Source organism: Amblyomma americanum, chromosome 1 (genome assembly GCF_052857255.1).
Source record: "Amblyomma americanum isolate KBUSLIRL-KWMA chromosome 1, ASM5285725v1, whole genome shotgun sequence".
Taxonomy (NCBI): domain Eukaryota; kingdom Metazoa; phylum Arthropoda; class Arachnida; order Ixodida; family Ixodidae; genus Amblyomma; species Amblyomma americanum.
This window is the reverse complement of record NC_135497.1, coordinates 53,627,449-53,634,449: the sequence shown is the minus strand read 5'-3', so window position 1 is coordinate 53,634,449 and position 7,001 is coordinate 53,627,449. Positions and strand designations below refer to the sequence as shown.

The following is a 7,001-nucleotide window of genomic DNA, read 5'->3' as shown; positions in this document are numbered from 1 at the left end:
TGTGGTGTTACGACGAGAAACCCGCATGTACTTGCACTTTTTTATGTTTAGTTCCATGTTTCATTTGTTAGTCCATTCAAGAGCATGATCAATATCCGATTGAAGAAGAGCTATATCAGAGTCACTGTTAATTTTGCGGTATATGAAGCAATCATCAGCAAAAAGATTTATTGTTGAACATAGATTGTCAGGTAAGTCATTGATATATATATAAGAAAAAGCAAGGGCCCTAAAACAGAGCCTTGTGGTACTCCAGATCCAACTGGAGAAGTGAAGGAAGAAGCATTATTAGCGGTGACAAATTGTGAACGATTAGTGAGAAACGAATGCAGCCACCTAAGAACGTTAGGGTGGAGGTTAAGTTTACTAAGTGTAAAAAAAGCAGTTGATGAGAGACCTTGTCAAACGCCTTTGAGAAATCGAGGAATATGCAGTCGACAACGGAACCACTGTCGAGGAATGAGTTTAGATCATGTGTGACGGTTAAAAGCTGTGTTTCGCAAGAAAACCACTTCCGAAATCCATGTTGACTGTCCGTAAAAAAGCATTAGAATCAAGGAACGATGCAAGGTGAGAGTAAATAACATGCTCCATGATTTTACACGGAATGCAGGTAAGTCAGATGGGTCGATAATTATGCGGGGAATGTTGATAACCAGATTTATGCAAGGGAATGACCTTCCCAACCTTCCAGTCATCAGGTGTACATGCTGTTTCAAGAGATTGCTGAAATAGGTTAGAGAGTAGTATTGCGCTGTATACTTTGGTATTAATCAAGAACTTAGAACTAATGTTATCAACACCACATGATGAAAAAACCTTTTGTTTTTCGACTATTTTTTCCACTCCAGCAGGATCAAAGACAATAGAATCCATCGGTAAAAGTCAGTACTGGTATATGCAGGGGTTACCGAACACTGATTTTTGGAAAAAGCTGAAACGAATACACTGTTTAGAACATTTGCACATTCATTAGGATGAATTAGTTGGTCACTGGAGTCTTTAAGGCTGATGGATGAATTGTCTTTTTTGTTAACGACGCTCCAAAATTGCCTAGGGTTATTTATCAAAAGGGAAGGTAATGTGTCATTGAAAAACAAATCTTTGGCATCCTTCAGTGCACTTTTATATTCAAGGGCCGCGGCCTGATAAGCAGTCCAACGTTCTTGGGAACCGGTTAGTTTTACAGAGCGGAACATGTGTTTTTTCTTATTACAGAGTCGTTTTAGCGATTTAGTGAACCATGGTGATTGACGGTTAGAGGTTATGACTAAGCGTGGAACATATTTTTCAGTGAGCGCAGCAACTTTTTCTTTAAACAGGCTCCAGTTAGCATTCACGCAGCGATCATGAAAGCTTAGCAAGTAATGGTCTAGAAAAAGAGACTGTTCAAGGTTAATAGCATCTAAAATCAGCATTTTTGTAATCATGGATATATTTACTGTGGTTACGTTGATGGGGAACTGCGCAGGTCAAAGCAAAATGAAGGAGTAGGTGATCACTTAACCCCGGCAAGTATGATATGGGCTGGAAAAAATCAGGCGATGTGGTGACTACCAGATTGAGGATATTAGACGCAGTAGGTGAAATTCGAGTTGCCTGCGTTACAAGCTGGGATAAGTTAAAATCACTGCACAAATTCAAGAACATGTCGCATTCACTTGAAAAAGGTTCACAATAAGAACTCACATTAGACCACACTATGTTGGGGAAATTAAAATCACCCAGTAAGATAAAGGGACTGCTCGGATAACGGACTGTAATCATATGAATGACATCATGAAGATCGTTCACAAAGGTGGGGGAGGTAGACGGCGGACGATAGCAAACGCCCACTATCAATTTCCTAGAGCATGTGCGAATTTCAACCAGTACAAGTTCCAATGCGCTTACAAAATGGATCTGAAAAGACATAACAATATCAGCAACAGCTACAAGCACGCCTCCGCCACATCTAGAACCCCTGTCCCACCGATAAATGTTATATCTCTTTTTACAGGTAAGAAGTTCACAGCTATCTATCTTCGCCGATAGCCAGGTTTCAGTAAGACATACAATGTCAGCATCGCAAGCATCAACTACAGAACAAAGATCATCTCGTTCAGGTATTATGCTGCGAATATTTGTGAACAAAAAAGATAGTGGGGTAATGGCCGGGGACTTAGTTCCACTGTCCCTCGCGCAGTGATAATTGGTAACAAGTTCGGTCGGTGGCGCGGAGGCGCTGTGGGTATCATTCGTAGGGTCCTCAGAACGGTCGGTTGGCAACGGGAAGGCGCTTGGGATTTCATGAACGGAGTCATCAGAGTGATTGTAGGAGTAGCATTTATTTTTTATGTAAAGCTTATTGAAGCGAAGCTTGAAAGTGAGCGGCTGGGATTTGCCAAATTCGACCAGTTTTTTCTAACGTGACGGGTGGCGAAAGAAAAATCCTCGCTAAGCGTAATTTTTTCATCCTTGAGCTTAGAACAGTTAAGCAGTATCCTCTGCTTTACCTTGAAAGATGAAAATTTGGCAATAATTGGTCGACATTTTTCCGATGTGAACCCACCGAGCCTGTGCGCTCTATCGATCAAAATTTCAGAGGACGGAATTTCCAAGCAGGATGAAAGAACCTTGACTAGCTTTTCTTCTGACTGAGCCCAGTACTCTGATTGCGCGTCAGGTATGCCATAGAACAGAAGGTTATCGCGTCGCTGCCTGTCTTCAAGCTCAGACAGGCGCGCGCGCAGCTGAGAGTTTTCACTAGAGAGTTGGTCAACTAACTGCTGAAAAGGATGTACTTCCTTCTCGGTTTCGTCAATGGTAACAGTTTTGCGCTCAACGTTAATCTTTTGTTCATTTCACTCAAATCTTCTAACTTCAGCTGGGACTTCTTAAGATCATCAATAGACTTTATGAAAGCCTTTTGGTCCAGTTGCATTTTCGCAGTTCGCGTGTTCAAAGTCTCCAGTATTGCAAACATATCTTCCAACTGCTTAGACGACGTCAGGAAGAGAGTCCTGTACCTGATGCCTCGTGTTAGGCCCAGGGTTGAGCTCGACGTCCCCGGACAACGCCAGCAGTTGGTTTACAATATCAAAGCATTCACTGAACACACAAAGCAAAACTCCCGGGCGTGGGAACAGCAACAGGCACACGTCCTTAGATTTCTTAGCGTACAGGGAAGTAACAGAACTAACCTGGACGAAGAAGCAGAGCGGATTAGGTGGCCGCATCCTGGTGCTGTTCTCACGCCCACTAAGGGCGCCGGGGGCCCGCCAGCTGTTCTATAGGCAGCAAATGATGTCGCTGTTGATCTGGATCTTTCATGCGATGGTGGGACGGCGATGAAAATGTGCCTGTCTTGCGGGCATGCGGCATCACAAGTGTCGTTGAAGTGGCAGGGCAGCTTGCTGATCTCATGGGTAGGTGACGATAGCGGCGCATTGCTGAATAGAGCCCATGCCGTAACCTGGACGAAGAAGCAGAGCGGATTAGGTGGCCGCATCCTGGTGCTGTTCTCACGCCCACTAAGGGCGCCGGGGGCCCGCCAGCTGTTCTATAGGCAGCAAATGATATCGCTGTTGATCTGGATCTTTCATGCGATGGTGGGACGGCGATGAAAATGTGCCTGTCTTGCGGGCATGCGGCATCACAAGTGTCGTTGAAGTGGCAGGGCAGCTTGCTGATCTCATGGGTAGGTGACGATAGCGGCCTATTGCTGAACAGAGCCCATGCCGTAACCTGGACGAAGAAGCAGAGCGGATTAGGTGGCCGCATCCTGGTGCTGTTCTCACGCCCACTAAGGGCGCCGGGGGCCCGCCAGCTGTTCTATAGGCAGCAAATGATGTCGCTGTTGATCTGGATCTTTCATGCGATGGAGGGACGGCAATGAAAATGTGCCTGTCTTGCGGGCATGCGGCATCACAAGTGTCGTTGAAGTGGCAGGGCAGCTTGCTGATCTCATGGGTAGGTGACGATAGCGGCGCATTGCTGAACAGAGCCCATGCCGTAACCTGGACGAAGAAGCAGAGCGGATTAGGTGGCCGCATCCTGGTGCTGTTCTCACGCCCACTCTCACCAAAGAATTCCTCTAAACACATTGTCTTGTTTTTTTACAGAACGTTCATTCAAGTGAACAGCTTTAAGCGATGTCGGCGCAACACACGAAGCAGTGCGGTTCAGGTCGCTGGGCAGGTAATAACACATGTGATGCATTTTGGTTATGTTTCAAGAAGAAAACACGAAAGATAAGATCAAAAATGCTATAACTGACCCTATGTCGCTCTTTCCCCTCACATGAATGGCACTCATTCCTTCACTTTTTGTGGCGAAAATCTTTCCGTTGACATACCAAGTAAACTTATAGCCTTTATCTTTGCCGCAGTCTTTCGTTGCTTGAAGGAGTTCTCTGTTTCGGCATGTTAAGTTTTCCTGCAAGAATATGGGTTGATCGCTTTCCTTAAGGTTTTTCTTATTCTTAATCCAGTTTTTTCTTATCGCTTGCCTCACGAAATGCACAATGATGCCTAACACCTTATCACGTTTGGCTGGGAGTCGATGAACGTGTGCAATTTCCTGTTCCGTCAAGTGAGGCACTCGAAGTTTATCATCAACGTTATTCAATGTGGCCGTCAGGTCCTCATCGTGTGCTTCTTTTATTCCATCCATTTCTAAGTTCAGCTGCCTGCTCCTGAATTCGAGGTGATGTATGTCCATTTCCAACAGGGCTTGGGCTACCTCTATAAGGCCATCTTTTTCTTCAAACTCCGTCATCCTCTTTTTAGGTCTTCAATGTCAGCCTCTTGATGGCAAAACTTTTGCTCAAATTCATCGAACTTCTTAGATATGAAGTTAGGACTCTCTTTCATGCTCTCAGTTTTTCCTGCCAGGGTCACCAGCCGTTATAGTTTTTGATTAAGTGATATGAGTGCGATTTTAATATCTTTACTATTCAGTTTATTGGTGTACTATTCATTTACTATCTTAAGGAGACTACCATGCACAGAATTGATACCAAGGAACTGATGTGAAAAAGTACTACTGATGGCCTTTCCCTTTCTTCCACAGTACTCATTAAGAACACTGAATTCTCTGGGCAGTTCTTCACTCTACATGTGCTCATTCGCTCCTCCCACTGGTTGGTTCTTTTTCAGAGGACGTCAATATCGTTCCCTTGCACAGCGTATTCCTCGCCTGTGAGAAGTGCGGAGGCCTCTTCTTTATACAATACAACTTATAAATGCATACCCGGTGGAAACGCCGGCATAGGACGCAGGGAATCTGCAGCTGCGCGTACTGCACCTACACGAGCAGTGGCAGGTAGGCCTTAAATCGTTTTATGGCGCCGTTCCTTGCTTGAGGCCATTGTGGCTAGTTAACATGAGAAATGCCCTTTCTGATGCCGAGCCACCTTTTCAAGGCGTACATATGTTATAAAAGCACAAATCGTGAAGTCGCCGTACAAGTACACAATGAACGCTCGAATGCAACGATTTTCGGACAAAGCACAAAGCAGTCATCAGCATCACTAGTAGCAGTAACCCACTCGAAAGTGTCCTTTCGCGCTTGTTGTGCTCGCTTTGTGTTCATTTTCCATCAAGAAACAGTGCCCGCTTTTTTACAGCAAGCTAACAATTACAGTCCAAACGTGCCTCACGGTCGCCCTGATTGTGTTCGCTGTATCCGATGTTTGTAGTGAGTGAACTTCTAGTATTACACCCAAATTATAAAATCAGACAAACAATAGATATAGTTTGTTAGTTACGTGCGCCTGATACTTTAAAGTAAGCCCTATCAAAGTGCATTCTCAGCTGTCCACGGGGTTCATGTGCTCCCCGCCGAGAACCTTGCCGCCAACAATCTGCTTTAGGGATGCGACATATCTAATTAAGGTTGAAGCGTTCAAGGCTGGTGGCAATAGGTCGACCTCCGCGTCGTGGTCTTCATAATGTTCCTAACAGTCTGGGAGTGCTCGTACTTCGCGTCAGTGCTTCATCAGTTCGTGGCTCAGTGATGTCGGCGTTAACGATGTCACCCATGCTGGCCAGCTGCTCAATAACGACACGTTGCCACAAACACCAGGTGCGTCACCGTCGTCTGCCATGCCTGGGTCTATACGGCCATGAAACTAGCGCAAATACTCGCAGAACGTATCAACTGCACAGTCTTGGCATTGTCTACTTACGGTGGCAGCGCAGAATGTGGAGAGCCGATTGGGCTGGTGACGCCACGTGACCGGCTGGGCAAGCTAGGCATGTCACGTGACTGCTATTCAAACTTCTATAATCGCTACCATTGGTTGATTGCCGACCCCGCTCTAATATCACTTGCACTTTAGAGGCTTTGCCCAGCCGGCACAGCCTTACGCAGTGATGAGCGTTGTATGCGTTAACCCGCCGGCGCGCGCTTCGCCGGCGAGTTTTTGTAGTTTTAATGCTGCCGTTTGTTGCTTTTTTGTGTCTCGAAGTTCTCTCCAGAGCGATGTCACCGGGGCTGGGTGGCGCTGTTCGCCATCTGCGGTCACGGGAAGCGCGAGTTTTTAGACATCGGGGTCGAGTTCACGGCGCCTGCTTGTTCGTCCTAACCGAGTTGCACGGCTGCAGTCGTTCGTTATATCTGAGACGCGGTGCCATTCCTCTTATACACATTTTTGCTATAGCGCCGCCTTCATTCGTAATAAGCGAGTGTTCGTTATAACCGCGGCCGTTATTTGCTGCCTCCGCTGTATGGAAATTGGTAGGTCGAAGCCGCTCTTGCGGTGTCAGAATGGAGTGAATCTATAATAATATTAATTGGTTTTTTGGGGAAAGGAAATGGCCCAGTATCTGTCTCATATATCGTTGGACACCTGAACCGCGCAGTTAGGGAAGGGATAAGGAAGGGAGTGAAAGAAGAAATGAAGAATGAGGTGCAGTAGTGGAGGGCTCCGGAATAATTTCGACCACCTGGGGATCTTTAACGTGCACTGACATCGCACAGCACACGGGCGCCTTAGCGTTTTTCCTCCATAAAAACGC

The 7,001-nt window shown here is 46.0% G+C and overlaps 1 pseudogene; it reads right to left on the bottom strand.

Annotated features, from left to right (window-relative positions):
* Positions 1–1,447: 1,447 nt before the first annotated feature.
* On the bottom strand, positions 1,448–3,068 carry LOC144115634 (uncharacterized; annotated as a pseudogene).
* Positions 3,069–7,001: the final 3,933 nt, after the last annotated feature.